Source organism: Lonchura striata, chromosome 2, assembly GCF_050655825.1.
Source record: "Lonchura striata isolate lonStrDom1 chromosome 2, ASM5065582v1, whole genome shotgun sequence".
NCBI lineage: Eukaryota > Metazoa > Chordata > Aves > Passeriformes > Estrildidae > Lonchura > Lonchura striata.
Window position 1 is genome coordinate 29233166 of NC_140704.1, and position 14767 is coordinate 29247932.

At 37.7% G+C, this 14767-nt stretch overlaps 1 long non-coding RNA gene across 2 annotated transcripts in view; it reads left to right on the forward strand.

Moving 5' to 3' along the window:
* Positions 1-10847, forward strand: part of LOC110474678 (uncharacterized) — a 32700-nt gene extending 21853 nt beyond the window's left edge. For both annotated transcript variants that reach the window (XR_002466138.3, XR_014951530.1), the window contains one exon: positions 495-10847. This is a non-coding gene — a long non-coding RNA (uncharacterized LOC110474678). The remainder of the gene's footprint in view (positions 1-494) is intronic.
* The last annotated feature ends 3920 nt before the right edge of the window (positions 10848-14767 follow it).

Genomic DNA, 14767 nt, shown 5'->3' on the forward strand with positions numbered 1-14767 from the left:
ACAGATTTTTTAAATTATATTAACACTCACTACTTGCAAAAGCATTTGTAGAGAGTTACCCAAATCTCCTGTGGGCATTTCAGCACAAGTCCAATACAGAAATATACCAGAAAGGAATGAGTAGTTGATTGGGCTACAGGCCAATCTCAGCTACAACTGTATGGTATCATAAAACACCTTGGCCCCTTCCACAAGAAGAAATAATCAAGTCTCCATGATACTGTATTCCTAAGGAATGTGGTTTTTCCAGATAAATTTCATTTTCTGAGTCACTGTTAATTTTCTTCAGGCCTACATACAGTTCACATTCCTGTTAAAGCAACACCTTAAGAAAGTATTGAGATGGTCAGAAGGCAATAGGAAAAGAATGCTAACAGCAATTACTTCCTCTAAAAGACACCCACAGTTGCTTGGGTGTTTTAAAAATGTGACAGGTTAGATTCAGCCAGGAGGCTCAGTGAGCCAACCAACACTCTCCTTGGTTTCCTCTCCAGAGCACAGCCAGGAGATCCCCAGACGTGTCCTGCCAGCAGCTCACACCACTGCCTCGCTGTCCTCTTCAAGACTCTGTCCAACTGGGAATGAATATAGCATCTTGTTACTGAAGTTATTGCTTTAAGACTCACCACTATTGACAAGTCAGTAAAAATCCCTTCCCATGACTTATTCTGCAAACACAAATTTATTAAGAAACCACCCCAAACAACTATATATTGCTACATAAAGTTCTTGCAGAAATTATTTTAATTAAGTAATTAAGAATGGGCAAAATATTATCTTCCATATGTTATTAGAATGCACAGCAGCAGTTCAATGCTTACGAAGATTTACATTTGTGTTGGAATATTATTCATGAATTGGGAATTTAAAATACCACTCAAACGTGCCTTCACACAGTTGGCCAAATAAAGCAAAGTTGTTCAACAAGGGACTTCTGTGTTAGAGACTTTGAAAATAATGGCTTAACAGTATGCTAACTTGTTGAAAAGAATCTCATCAGAGGTCTGTCCAGCTATGACATGTTATGGATTTACTTTGGACTGAACCAATGGGCTGAGGTGTGCCACCGAGATGAAGGAATCCAACTTGAAAGATATATATGTCTGTTTTAAGTAGGAATGTTCATTCATTAGCTCACTGCTCCATTCACTCAGCCGTGTGTGAACGGCTGCACCAATGAATGATTCAACCCAGACGCCTTTAAAGCACCGCGCAGCAGCAACAAGCGAGATACATCCTGACTCTCCTGCTGAGACAAGGAAGCAATTTCTTCGTGGTTGCACTGGGAGCCTTGAAATGGAAGAATACAGGCTATACTGCAAAAATAATCTTTAACCAAATGCAATCTACACATTAATATGCTCACAATCCTCTCTCACATCTTCAACGTTTCGAAGTTATTCTAGGGGAGCAAAGGGTAGAAGATGTGAATCATTTTGAGGTGCAGGCTGAGCAAAACTGTCCAGAACAGCAGCTCCAGGGGCCATTGAAATAATATACAAGCTTTCACAGTGCAAAGTATGCTAAAGTGGGTCATACAGTTTATTTCCAGATGTTCTCACCCCCAGTATTTTCTAATGATATAGATGAAATCCATAAAGACTTCCTGTATGAGGCTAAAACTGTGTAAAAAATGAACAAAATCTGTGCAGAATAAATTATAAGGATGTAAAACCAGAGTAAGTAAACAAATAAACAAAATCACATAGTCCCTGTATTTAGAACTGAAATTGGTACATTTCCGGGATTAATGAAATAATTTATCAAAGCTCACAGAAAGCCTGTTTTTTCCATCTGGAATGTTTCCAAGCTCAAAACATATTGTGACTAGAAGAGAAAGTTTAACAAATACTAAACACTGTCAGAAGAAGCATAAGAGAAAACAGAGAAAAGACCAAGCAATATAAATGGCCAAAACTCTCAGGTAAAGTATTGTGAAATGACTGCCTACTTGAAGAAGCCTTCAATTCGTCATTGTTGAAGCAATAAAGTGTTTGTAATGAAGATTGTCAAGCAGTCATTTTTGTAATCAGTCCAAGAAGAACATATGTGTTTTAAAAAGTGGGCTTGAAATATAAACAGGGGCGTTTTCTCAAAATGAAGCAGAGCATAAAACCATATATGGTTTAGGCCACTGGAGAGAAGCCTTCCTGTTTCAGTAAAGATAATGCATCAGATAACATTATATGCAGATTTGAGCCAACAGATGTATTTTGGCCCATATGTGTGGAGCACAAAATATAATGCACATTTGAATCTATGGGCCTTCCCAAAGATTGTTAGATGACACTAGAGGATTTATGTTTCTTAAATTAATACATGTGCCATTGCTGCTTTATAAGGCACTTTCTCATCACAGACCTAAATTCCTTCTGTTTGGGAAAAACCAAAACAAACCAAACCAACAAAACAAAACCAACCAAACTAACAAAAAATCCAAAACCAAAACCTAAAACCCACCAACTAACCAAAATAAGAAAACCAAACCTCAAAGTGTTAATACCTGTAGTCTTTCCTTGCTCTGTTGTAACTGTTAATATACACATTTAGCAGCGGAGTAGACTGAAGTGCCTGTGGAGAACCTGTGTTAAGAAGGACAGAAGATCATAAACACATATGTGATACATTTGTAGAAGTTTTTTTCCTCTCAGACTCATCTGCACTCCAGCTCTTTTTAGAATAGCTGAAGTAAAACTTTCTGTGCCTCCTTGGTACATACAACCACATATAAAACTCTGTAATTTTTGTAGTTTTCACTGTGTTTTATTTACTTACTTTAAACTTAGTTCAAACTCAGTCATCTGTACAAACTGCACAGCAAACTAGACAGTACTGTACTTAGTAAAAATTACTTTCATTGTACAGAGTAAGGAAGTTAAGGACAGGTTAAGTTTCAGAAATACAGTCTTTTAATTGCTAGCAAAGCATTAAAACCAGTGATACTTTATTCTGTTATTTAACATAATTTTCTCATTTCATTGTGCTTTTTTTTTATTTTGATACTGGTATTTATAGTACATGTGTGATTTTCTTTTCACTCCCATGTATACCCTAGCTACTTTTTCCAGGCTGATTTTATACCCATGAGGTACCTTTTGGTCTTCTAACTCGACCTGCTACACAAACTATAGACCAAGGCACAGCAATTTCTACATCAGCTGCACTATCTGTTCTACACTGGGTGTCTTTCTGGGAGATGTGTTACATCTCAATTCAACAGAGGTAAAATTCAGCACATTGCTGTGTAAGAACTTGTTCCAAACATTAGCTACTATCACTTGATATTTGTGTTCTGTTTTCAGCTCAGAACTGTCAAAATTAAATTTCTAGCAGTTCCATCTGTAACATTGATTATGATCAAGTTACAACAATAGCAAAAAAAAAATTAAAAAATAATTAAAAATACCTTATTAGACTTCATTTGTAAAAAAACTGGTCAAGAACATAATTTCCATGAATGGCTTATGGTGAAGTCTCCTTCTAGCCCAGAGTAAATGGAGTTTCTTCAGTGTCTCAGGATGAAGCACATTTCCCAGACCTCATACCTTTCTTGCAGTTTTCTTCTGAGCCCCTTCTAGCTTGCAAAGGTCCTTGACAAAGCATAAATGCTAGAACTGGACAGAGTATTCCAGGAATGTTCTCACTAATGACATACACAGATGGAGTAGCACCATCTCCTTCCATAAAAGGATTGCATCTTACATTTAAATCACAGCTTTCTTCTTGTAGCTTACCTTCAAATTAGCATTTAAATCTTTTCTAGAGGACTCAGATTTCCCAATAATAGTTGCTATGTAAATTCTTTTTCCTTTAGCCTGTTTTGAGCACACAAAAATAGTGCGTTTTAATGAATTTATTGCAATGAGCACTCCAGACTAGCTCATTTTTTCATCATTATGAATTGTTCATAAAATGATTTTGTCACTTTTAAATTTTTCTATTGATAATCTCACATTTTCCAGACTTTGCTAAAGATGCTGCATGGCATTTGAGAAAGAACAGATCTTCACAGGACCATCCTATAAATACTTTCCCCTCTGTGACTATACCTCACCTACACTTTTTTCTTTAATACCTCCATTTTAGTCTGTCTTTTGCATGATTTTTAACAGATTTTTCTTTTTAAATATTTTAATTAATTAAGTTTTCTTCAATTTCCCCAGCATTCTGTAATTTAATAAAAGTATTAGTATGCTGAAATAAACTACCTTAGCTTGCATCAAATCTATTGTCTGATCCTGCCCATTTGGAAAAAAAAAATCGTTCAGCATTATTTCTAGCTACTGATGAGGTATAAAATACTTTTCATTAGCTTTAAGGTAGAAATAGATCTTCCTGCCTTTTCTGACAAAATAGATATGAATGAGCAAATCTGCCTTTTGCACATTGTGATCCATGTTTTTACTATCCTTGCTGAGAACAGGATATAAACCATTACTAAGATCTCACTTTTTCTTTATATACTTCATGTATTGTTTCTTATTTCCCTCCATCCTCTGTAGTTTTTTAAAGATATTTTCAGCTTCCTGTATCAATTGTCCATATTTCCCCTGAGTCAGTTTTAAATTCATTGCTATTACTCTTGTTTTTAGTTGTGCGAATTTTTATTTTGCCTTTATTTTCCCCTCGACCAATAGAATATTTTTAGGTTAAAGATGTCTGTTAAGAATTGCAAAGTAGTGTGTCTTTTCACACTGAATTAATCAAATCTGAATTATATTTCATATTTTCATGTGTGTCTCCTGACATAATTTTGCTCACAGTTTTTCTCAGCCTTGGGAAAACTGTTTTCTAAAAGGCAAAATATATACATTATTAGTAAAGTACTGCCAAGGCAGATATTGGCAAAGTACACAGATGTTTCTGATGGGAAAAAAATAACAATCTTGATCTTCCTTTCCACAAAATACACATCAAAATAAAGTTAATTCCAGACATACTCTGGGTTGCTGGGGTTTCTTTTACTCGCCAAATTAAATTAATAATGTTTGGCTTGATTTTCAAGTAAACATTAAGCAGTTTAATTCATTGCTGGCACTGATTTATCCAAAGGAAAGCTGGAGAGTGCTTTAGAAATTAACCATAAATTCTAGATCTGTTAGCCTGCTCTAACTCCTAAATCCTTTGAGATCTCAGAAAAGTCCCTTTGTCTCTCTGTGCCTCAATTTCCCATCAGGAAGACTGAAATAACAGTTTTCTAAAATAGACAGATATTATGTACATATGCACAAAATTATGTGATGTCCAGGAAAGTATGCTGAGGAAAGCATATAAGTATCTCTGATTAAAAACAAAACCACTGAATGGATCCATCATAAGACTAAGTATAGAACCATCCTAAAACAATATCTAGAGTTCCTTTGCTATTTCCAATTTGGAAAGTACAATCTGGAAAGGGTGATTTTGTCTTTGTTCCATTTCAGAACTTCTGAACTTCTTAATTTTGAAATTAAATATTGCATACACCAACTTAAAGCCAATAGTACTAAGTATGTTTTAATTTCTTTTCCTTCTAGATTAAAAATCTCAAGTTAGGAAAAAAATTGTTAGTACTTTCTATGGTTTTTTTAAAGGTTGTATTAACAGCATGGTAATTCATTCAGGCTAGATTTTTTGACTTTTCAGTGAATGGCACAAGAAGCAAGCTTAGTGCGTGCTGTCTGAATCTCTAGATGAAGCAAAGAGTTCATATAGGTAGCAGGTGCCAGCCTTGCTAAACAGGCTGAAGAACAGAACTTAGTTCTTTCAAAAGCAATAGTGACTTGAGACTAGATTCACTTAGCGTTAACAGCCCAGTAATAATTTATGTGCTTTGACAAAAAAGATTAATCACTTGGAGCCCTACTGATACTGTCTCTTGGAGATTAACTGGTGGAACTGGAAAGAAAATATAGATTTTTACAGAATTAATGAAAAAATAGTTACTGCAAATATGAAACTTGAGGGCTGCTACAAGCCTTCAATTTCTTAGTTTTGTAGCTGATCTGACAAGCAATTTGGTCTTTACATGTTTAATAACTGATTAATTATTTTGCTCAGGCCAGCAAAGATGTTTTATTCACTGCTGCTTCAGAAGTGACTTGCTCACATTTAGGTCTTACATCATGATCGCTAAATAATTTTTCCTTTAAAAAGATATAACATTTATGGATACATCTGATATACAAACATTTCAGTTTTGAAAAGAAAGATTTTGTCTTATTTCCCACCAATTTTTACTTATTTCAATTCAGATCAGAACATGTATAATCTACTTCTAAAGTACACAAGTTCAAACCCAAATATCTTAGATCTTAGCAGCTGATCCAGATTTTGAATGAAGTGCTAGAGTTTCTGTTCCAGCTTGAGGTTATGGCCAACAAAGTACCGAGAACTTCAGTTCACAGATGTTTTTTGTGTATGTATATGTGTGTACACCTAATTTTCACAGGTTGAACAAAAATTAACTTATAGAATCAGGAATTTGATTACAAATATCTACACTTACAGATTTTTCTGCTTGGCTAAAAACACCTTATTAATTTTAGTTCACTAAAACACAACCCAGCTGTAACTTGACCCATTTTGAGTAGCTATACTTAAACCCAGTGTTATGCTTTCAATACTAAAGACTGATAACTTGATAGCTCCCCAGGGTTTGTTGGTTACAGTTTAAGTACAGAGTTGACATTACATACTATTTTTCTGAAAATCCCAGCAGTGATATTACAACTGAGATTCTGGTAATTGAAGATATAGTCAAAGATTGTTAGAGTGTGGATGTCTTCAAACATCCAGTATCATTCACTCATTTTCAGGTCCTTTCAATCTTATGAAAATGGAACTGTAAAACCAAATGAAAACAGCAGTTCAGAAGTACTCTCTGGGCCAAGACAAAACCAGCCTGGATTTTCTCACCCTTACTCACAGTGAACAGTAGTAAATAGTTCTCATTATTTAAATACGAATAGAGGTCACCCAATCTGGTGCTTAGGGATTACATAATAATTTTTTTATCTGTATTTCCTCAACATTTTAGAAAATATGCACAACTCACTCATTCTGGTTTCATAGTTGAGAAGCTGGTGCAGAGCTAGATCAAATGAGTTACCCTGTACTCTTCAACAAGGCAAAGGAAGCCAAAAATAGAACCTCATTTATTTTTCTGAATGGATTTCAATGGAACAGGGTAGCGTTCTGTTAGATTTTCTTTCTGTTTCTGCACCATTTCCAGAAAGCTCTATTTCTAAGAAAAGATGTCTACTGTAGCTGGTTTTATTAGTAATTTCTTAGGCCGTCAGTGGATGCAAGCAACCCAACAAACTCTTACTCCAAATGAAGAAGAAAAGAATTACCGCAGGTAGCAAATCTATGAATCTGAATGATTTAAGGCTTTCATGCAGATTAATGGAGTGTTTTATTCTATTTCCCAGAATTTATGTGTTTGTTTTCTCATAATAAAGGAAGTTTCTAGCTTCTGGTTGTGAAGATAGCCTTGACAATGTAAACCAACATACTTTCATCTTGAGTCCTCATCCTCACCAGCTAAAACAATAGCATCAAGCAAGTTAACTTCCCCCATTCATCTTGCCAGGGTGTCAGCCTTGAAGCAAAACATGCACACTTAAGTACCAACACAGTTAACCAATTCACTGCTTATAACCAGATTAGAAATCACTAGTCAGTACAATTAGACAGCAGGCAGACACTTGTGATGTTCTTGACATGCAATCACTTGAAAATGTTGAATACCCTATTGATAGGAAAATAGAGAACAGTCTACTAATTTTAAAATTAATTTTTCTAGAATAAGTATCTGCATAAAGCTACACCCTTAAGTTTTGGAATGCTTTCTACACATCTTCTGCATATCTAAACCTCTCCCAAACAGTGACTCTTAAGATTTCTTTTCCAATACCTACCTCTAATTTTGCTGCTCCATGACCAATTGCTGCCTGACTGCCAGATTCCTCTGCTATGACAGGGACTTCATTTATATCTTCAAGTTCTTTGAGAGAATATTAAGAAAGAAGCATTCTAAACTGGCCCAAAAGGACATAACTCCATCCTTATAGTATTGCAAGGAGGAGAGGAGACAATGGGACCACACAAAACCTGCCGTCTCTTCTAAAACATCCCAGATAAAAGTAATTTCCAGTTATTATATACCACATTTTCTGTCTAGAAAGAAAAATACATTACTGATTGCTTCTGCAATGCGTACTGTGTCCATTTAACAGAATAAGAAACAGACACTAGGCTAAAAACATGATTCAGCAGGAAAGCAGTGGCAGAGATCAGAAAGGATGAGAAGTCCCAAGACAGTTCTCAGTTTATTAAATCACTCTGCCTCTGCTCAGGTAGCATCTTAAGCAGACACTGCAAACCCTGTTAACAGCTGCTTGGAAAAAAGCTGCCCTCTGGCCCCTCACCTTGAATGACTGAATTAAAGCATGAACCCAGAGCCACAGCATCAAACACACAGGCTGCATCCCAAGAACATGGCTATGTTCTTTGCTACAGAACAGGATCAGGAACAAGTTGATGTAATTAGAACACACAGAAACAAGTACCTAATTTCCAGAAGTTTCCCACTTGCCATTTCTTCTTATTTGCATTTATTTCTTATTTCTTCTTATCTGCATTCTTTTGCTGGACATACACTTACTGGCAGCTTTTCTCAAAACTTTTTTGCCTACATCTTTCTGTCTCCAACTCTTTTTTGAGGCCTTTTTCAGCTCAATATTTTTTACACTGGAAATGCAGATAAAAACCTAATAACTTTTTAAAAATTCAATAGTATGAGGACAGGGTATATAGTCCTTGCATAATGAAAGCAAGAACACTTAGAGTGGATTTTTTTCAGAATAAAAGTGTATTTTCTGACACAGTTCTGATAAAACAGTTATGATGTTATGTTTATTGACATTCATTTACTAGCCATCATGACAGCACTTAATTAAAGTCCATGTGGCTTTAAATTATGGGAATCTTATAAAAAACCTCTAAAATTTAAAAACTGTATTTAGTTGGCTTGGCAAACATTTAGCTATCGCACAGAGATTCTTTATAACTGTTCTATTTAGAAGGTGCTTTTCATTTCAAAGCAGTTAGCAAAGGTTCTGCTTGTTGCCCAGTTATTTTGTGAATGCATTTACATTTCCTTCCCAGGGGAGTGTGCAGAAGCTGCATTTGGAATGAAGAGCTCTAACAAAGGCAGAAGAGAAAGATACCAGAGTGGCAGTGATCCCAAGCTGCTCACACACTGATGTTCAGGACATGTGGGTGCCACATGAGCAGGTGAAGAAGCTGTGTTTCTAGCTGTGTGGAAAGGCAGATAATAATTAAGCAATCAGATGTGCTAAGTGCATCATGCTGGGACATCGCTCCGTTTCACATGGGCTGAGAGGTTTGAAACTGAAGGCAGTAAGGGAGGAAGTGGCCAAGTTACAGATGCAATCCTTAGATTTTCCTCGTGGTTCCCGGTGCACCACGGTGCCAGTCTTGTCCCGACACACTCCGGGAGCGTGCCAAACGCTTTTCAGCCTAAGGAGATCATTTGACATCTTTCAGCTGCTAAGACTTAAGGATTTGGGCTCTGGATATATTCCAATGCTCCTCTCGCGTACGCATGCAGCTCTCCCTGACCACCCCAGCGGGATTCCCGGCCCCGCCTGCTCCGGGGATGTTGCCTCGTCCCTTGCAGCGCGGGGTCTCGGCGGGCCGGGACTGGGATCGGGACAGGGACCAGGACCGTGATCCGTGATCGTGACCGGAGCCGAGACCGTGATCAGGACCGGGACCGGGACCGGGACGGAGCCGCGCCGCCTCCCGCCGGCCCGGAGCAGCGCCCCGCCCGGCACAGCCCCTGCGCAGCGCGGGGAGCTTCATACCGTGATAAGAAGGCTCGTCATGAAGCCCAAGAAGTGAAAACCTGCTCTTGCAGCGCTTTAGGAGCCATGAGCTGCACATCAGTGCATGCTTCTGCATCCTGGCTTGTCTTTCCCTCACCACTTCTGCTGACAGTCTTTTCCTGAAAAGTTAAGCAATTATGAGCATCAGAATTATTATTAGTATTATTATTGTTGTTGTTGTTATGGTTATCATTATTGTTATTTCTTTGGAGGTAGAGTCTATAGGATCTGGAGAGCACAGATTTAAGCTTTGCACTGTAAGTGAACTATTAACCTGAAATGCACGGAAATGTTACACCAAACAGCCATACATTTGTTCAGCTGGTGCTGGCCCTTTTTAAAGCCAACCCGAGGTAGTTTCTCAAGAAGAGACAGAGCAGGGGGTCACAGAGGGCACCCACCCCTCCGCTCCCAGTCCTGACCTGAGGAGCACCATGGGGCCCTGTGGATTCCCTGCCTGGCACCCGCAGGAGCTGCGGAGGGACCCGTGTGGCCGCAGTCACACCCGTGCGTGGCTCTGTGCTCCCAGACAGTCATTCCACACACGTCTGAAGGGAAGATAAACAAACCTACCCTCCTGTGACTGAAAGTCACATCTTGCACCACGGGGCTCAGCCTCTGGGAACGCTCCTCCTTTCACTGCTGCTGCCGGCAGTTTGTGGCTTGCATAAATTGCTTCTCTTAAACGTCTGCTTCCCTTTCCATCAGGTCTGAGACATCTGTATTTTAAACTATAAGCTCTTCTGGGTGAGGATGATGTCTGAACCCCTGCAGAGTGTTTAGCACAGCAACCCTGATGTCTTGCATCACTTCTACAGTCACACACCACTAGCAGTAGATACACATTGGTAAATATATTTACACCACTGGCTCCAGTTGAATACAAAGGAACTCGGCGCTTTACCCATCCTGATAGAAATCTCGCAGAGCATGAGCTCATGCTATTTCACAAACCACCTGCCTTTTCTTAGCCATGTGCAGAACTGACTACTAGGAATCCCAATGTGTTTTATGTGTTATTAATAAAGTTAATATTTTTTATTAAATACTACTCTGGTCTGGGATTCTCACACAATCTTGAGCACAATAATCAAGAAAAACACTTCCTGTCACATTATTAAAAGTTCAGTTGCAACAGTATAGAAGACTCGGGTAGCAAAATGCCATGTTGACAACTTTCCAGTATGTGAAACTTTTTCCATTTTTTTTTTTTCCCAATTCAACTTATTGCAAAACAGTTGCTTTTTGTAATATCACAGATTTATGCAGAGTTTACAATGCAATCATTGCTCCTTGCTATTGAGAAAGATTTATTTAACCAGTTTTGGCCTTCATTCCAAAAGGCTGAATGCCAAATCATTACAGTGTATCTGGTGTTTTGCTGTCAGAAAATATGGTCTAGCATTAAGATACTATTCAGGAACTCTAAAAGCCAGAGAAAATAATTGTGGTAAATCAAAACCTCATAAATACTTTATAAAGTTGTTTTTAATCTCTGTCCTCATGTGTGACAAAAAAGTACCAGTTTATTTGCAGCCAGAATACATGAATTTTGAAGCTTCATTTCCTATACTGTCTAAGTTTTAAAACAACATTAAAATCTATTCCGTATAGATACAAAAGTCAGGCAGTAGTTGTCACATTATGTTTTGTAGTACTACTGCAGTTTAAGAAGCCAAAAAAGACAGCAAACCACTTCTCTAGACTTAACTCCAAATGACGTCTTTTTTTTTTTTTTAAAGACATTGAGAGGCTAAGAAACATATATATGGCTCTGAAGCTGAAGCCACAACTGTGCAAGCAGATACAGACAGGCAGTGCTCTATGTGGTTAAAGAAAAGCACATGCCAGAGACTTGGGAGCAGCTGGCCCCAAATTTTGGCCTCAGCACACCATGTAAAATTGAACATATGCGTGGACTAGGTTTGACTCCCTTCAGATGCTTCTGAAACACAATAATATCTCACTGGGTAAGAAAGCTGCTCTGGCTTCCAAACTACCTATGCCAGTAACTTTTTATTTCTCCACCAAAAAAATGCAGAACAATTTTCCTGTGCAGCACATCAGTGTGACAGATAACAGTGACTGCCAGAAACTTGGAGATGGCAGTATATCTGGGATGGATATTAAACTGAGTCTGTGTAGAAGCATGGGAAACTTGTGGGAACAACAGGCAGAAAAATAAACTCAAGCAAAGATCATATCCAGATCTTACTTTGTAAAAATTCCACTTATTTTTGCAGCACCTGAAACGTATCAATAATTTAGCTTTTAAGGTTGTAAAATGCCTAACCTGTGGACCAGAGTATCTGCTACCTTACATCATATTGCATACAAATTCAGAAGCAGTTAACCAATGCAATATGGAGGGGTGCTTTTTGCGAAGAGGAAACCACAGAGGCCAGAAGGGAACACTGGTTTGAGAAAAGGGGATTAGCTTGGAGGTAGCACTCAGCCTGATCTGCCTCACTTGCCTCTGAGCAGTTTAAACCATGGCCATATGCCAAAGGAGGACAGAACTTATTAAATCACTGTTATGAATTGTTGGTAGGGGAAACTGAAGGTAGTGAAATCCTGCCAAGCTCAGACAATATCAGCTGCCAAGCTGATATTCATGGTAAGCTGTAGAAGCAATATTAGTTTTGCCCAGATTAGAGTATTTTTTTGCTAGTGGGGAAGGAGACTGGTCAGTGTACTCTAAGGTGACCAATATTTTATAAGCCTGGCTCAAAGAAAACAGCTTTTCCAAAGAGAGGTGTTGATCACTATCTGAGTATTGATGAATTTCAACGTTTCATGTTGAACACTCAGAATTTGATTAAATTCAGAGTCTTCAATCAACTTGGAATAGTCTTAACATCACATAGACCTGCCTCTAGTAAAAATAGAGAGGGCATCTCACCAAGAAGAGTACTCCATATAAAGGGAACACCATGTAAAGTCTTTTTACTTATACCATCCTTTCAGAATGTTTAATCCCTTGGAGCTCCTGTTGTGTCAATGTGCTTTTGAATAAGTCAGCCCCTCTGCTGATGACACTGCTGACTCTGAAATGACAGTCTTGTTATTTAAAACTTCCCAGAGGTAGTAAGCCCTAACTAAACTAGAATCAGAATTCAAAGTTCTAAAAGAGCTTTGTTTTGAGCTGGATATTTCAGTTTAACACACTGCAGGTGTGATTGTAAATGGACTGCTTCCATTTTCCTAGTATTATAGAATAAGAATTCCTCATTTGGACACTGCCTTTGACAGTCTTTAAATGCCCTCATAGTTTGATAATAAAGCTGAAGTATAAAAGAAAATGCAGCATTGAAAATAGGAAAAGATGCTATATAGAAAAAAACAAAGTTTATTTCAGTTAGATTCAGCTTCTAAGAAATATAAATAAAGATCAGTACCAATACAATTATTTTTTATTGAAACACCCTAGTTAGCATATTACCTACAAGTGCTTAAATACTTACAGTGAAAGTACAATGAGGTTTCATAGCAAAATAAGCAAAATACCCAACTTCTAATATTGCTGCCTGGACAATGTTAATTTAATCCTGTTGCAGATGTATAAAAATAAAAATAAAAATTACCTACTTGTACTAGGTGTTTCACTGGGGATATTCTTAGTAAGCATCTACTAATTCCATTTTATCTATTCAGTTCAAAGTGTGAAAGCATGTCACATTATGGTACACAGAAAGAAATAATATTGATTTTGCAACATTATTTATATAGTGCTTCCATCAGCTACAAAGTACAATAATACCCATCCACATTTAGGGGAAATTGCCATCCACATTCTCTACTCTGAAGGAACATAAATACAGACATAGCTAGATCTGACAGACCAATTTCACACACATAGGTATGATTTTTTTAATTTTTTTTTTTTTTTTTATCACAGCAAGTATTCTATAGCTTTTAAAATCACAGTTGCCTGTTCAGCTTAGCTGCAATTGTGAATTGAGATGTTCTGTTTCCTGGCTCTCCACAGGCATCAGACACACAGAAAGCAATGGCACACAGTTTCTGAACAACTTCAAGAAGCAAGTTTTAATAGTCATCTGGAACCACCTCCCAGGAAGCAGAGGTAGTAAGAGAAGCCAGATCATGGAGTTTCTGTGCAAGATGATCTTTTTATCTTCTGCAGTCCCATACTCACTCAGCACTCCCAGCCTCTGCAACAAAGAATGATTCTCATCACTACAAAATCCTGATTTACTCTTTAATGAGATCACCTTATATGCTGAAATTTTCTCCTGTTAAAATAGTAGATGAAGCCTTTTATAATTAGAAATGCCAAAAGAATTCAGGTTGTATCTTGTGTTCCATAATAAATTCTGTAGTTAGGAACCTTTAAACAGGCCCCACAAATCTGTAGAAAAAGAGAAAAACAAAACCAAAACCAACCAACCAAACAAACAAACAAAAAAAAACCAACAGAAAGAAAGGTCTCTGAAAGGCCTTCTTGTCTTGATTTCAAATTTTAAAAATGTAGTTTTAAGTATTGCATTTAAATCAAAATAAGAAACAAGATGACAAGAAATATTAAAATATTGATTCCTGGAGATGCAGAAGCAAAATCTTGCAGCAGCAGCAGCACCAGAGCCTCTTTTCCTCCCCAAGGCTTTCTTTCCCTTAATGCTTCATTCCTTCATCTTGCTGCTTTGTCATGCTGCTCTGTTCCTTCACTGGAGTTGTCTGCCTAAAGTACCTCTGGCATTCTCCAAAGTCACAGTGAAAGACAGAGTGTCTTACACCTGAGCACAGTGGCTGGGGCAGCTGCTCTTCCTGGTGAGCAGAAATACAATATCATCCCTAAACACACCCCACTCTTGTCTCCACCAAAAGCAGGTCTTGGGTCAAGGCTGGATCTGTAT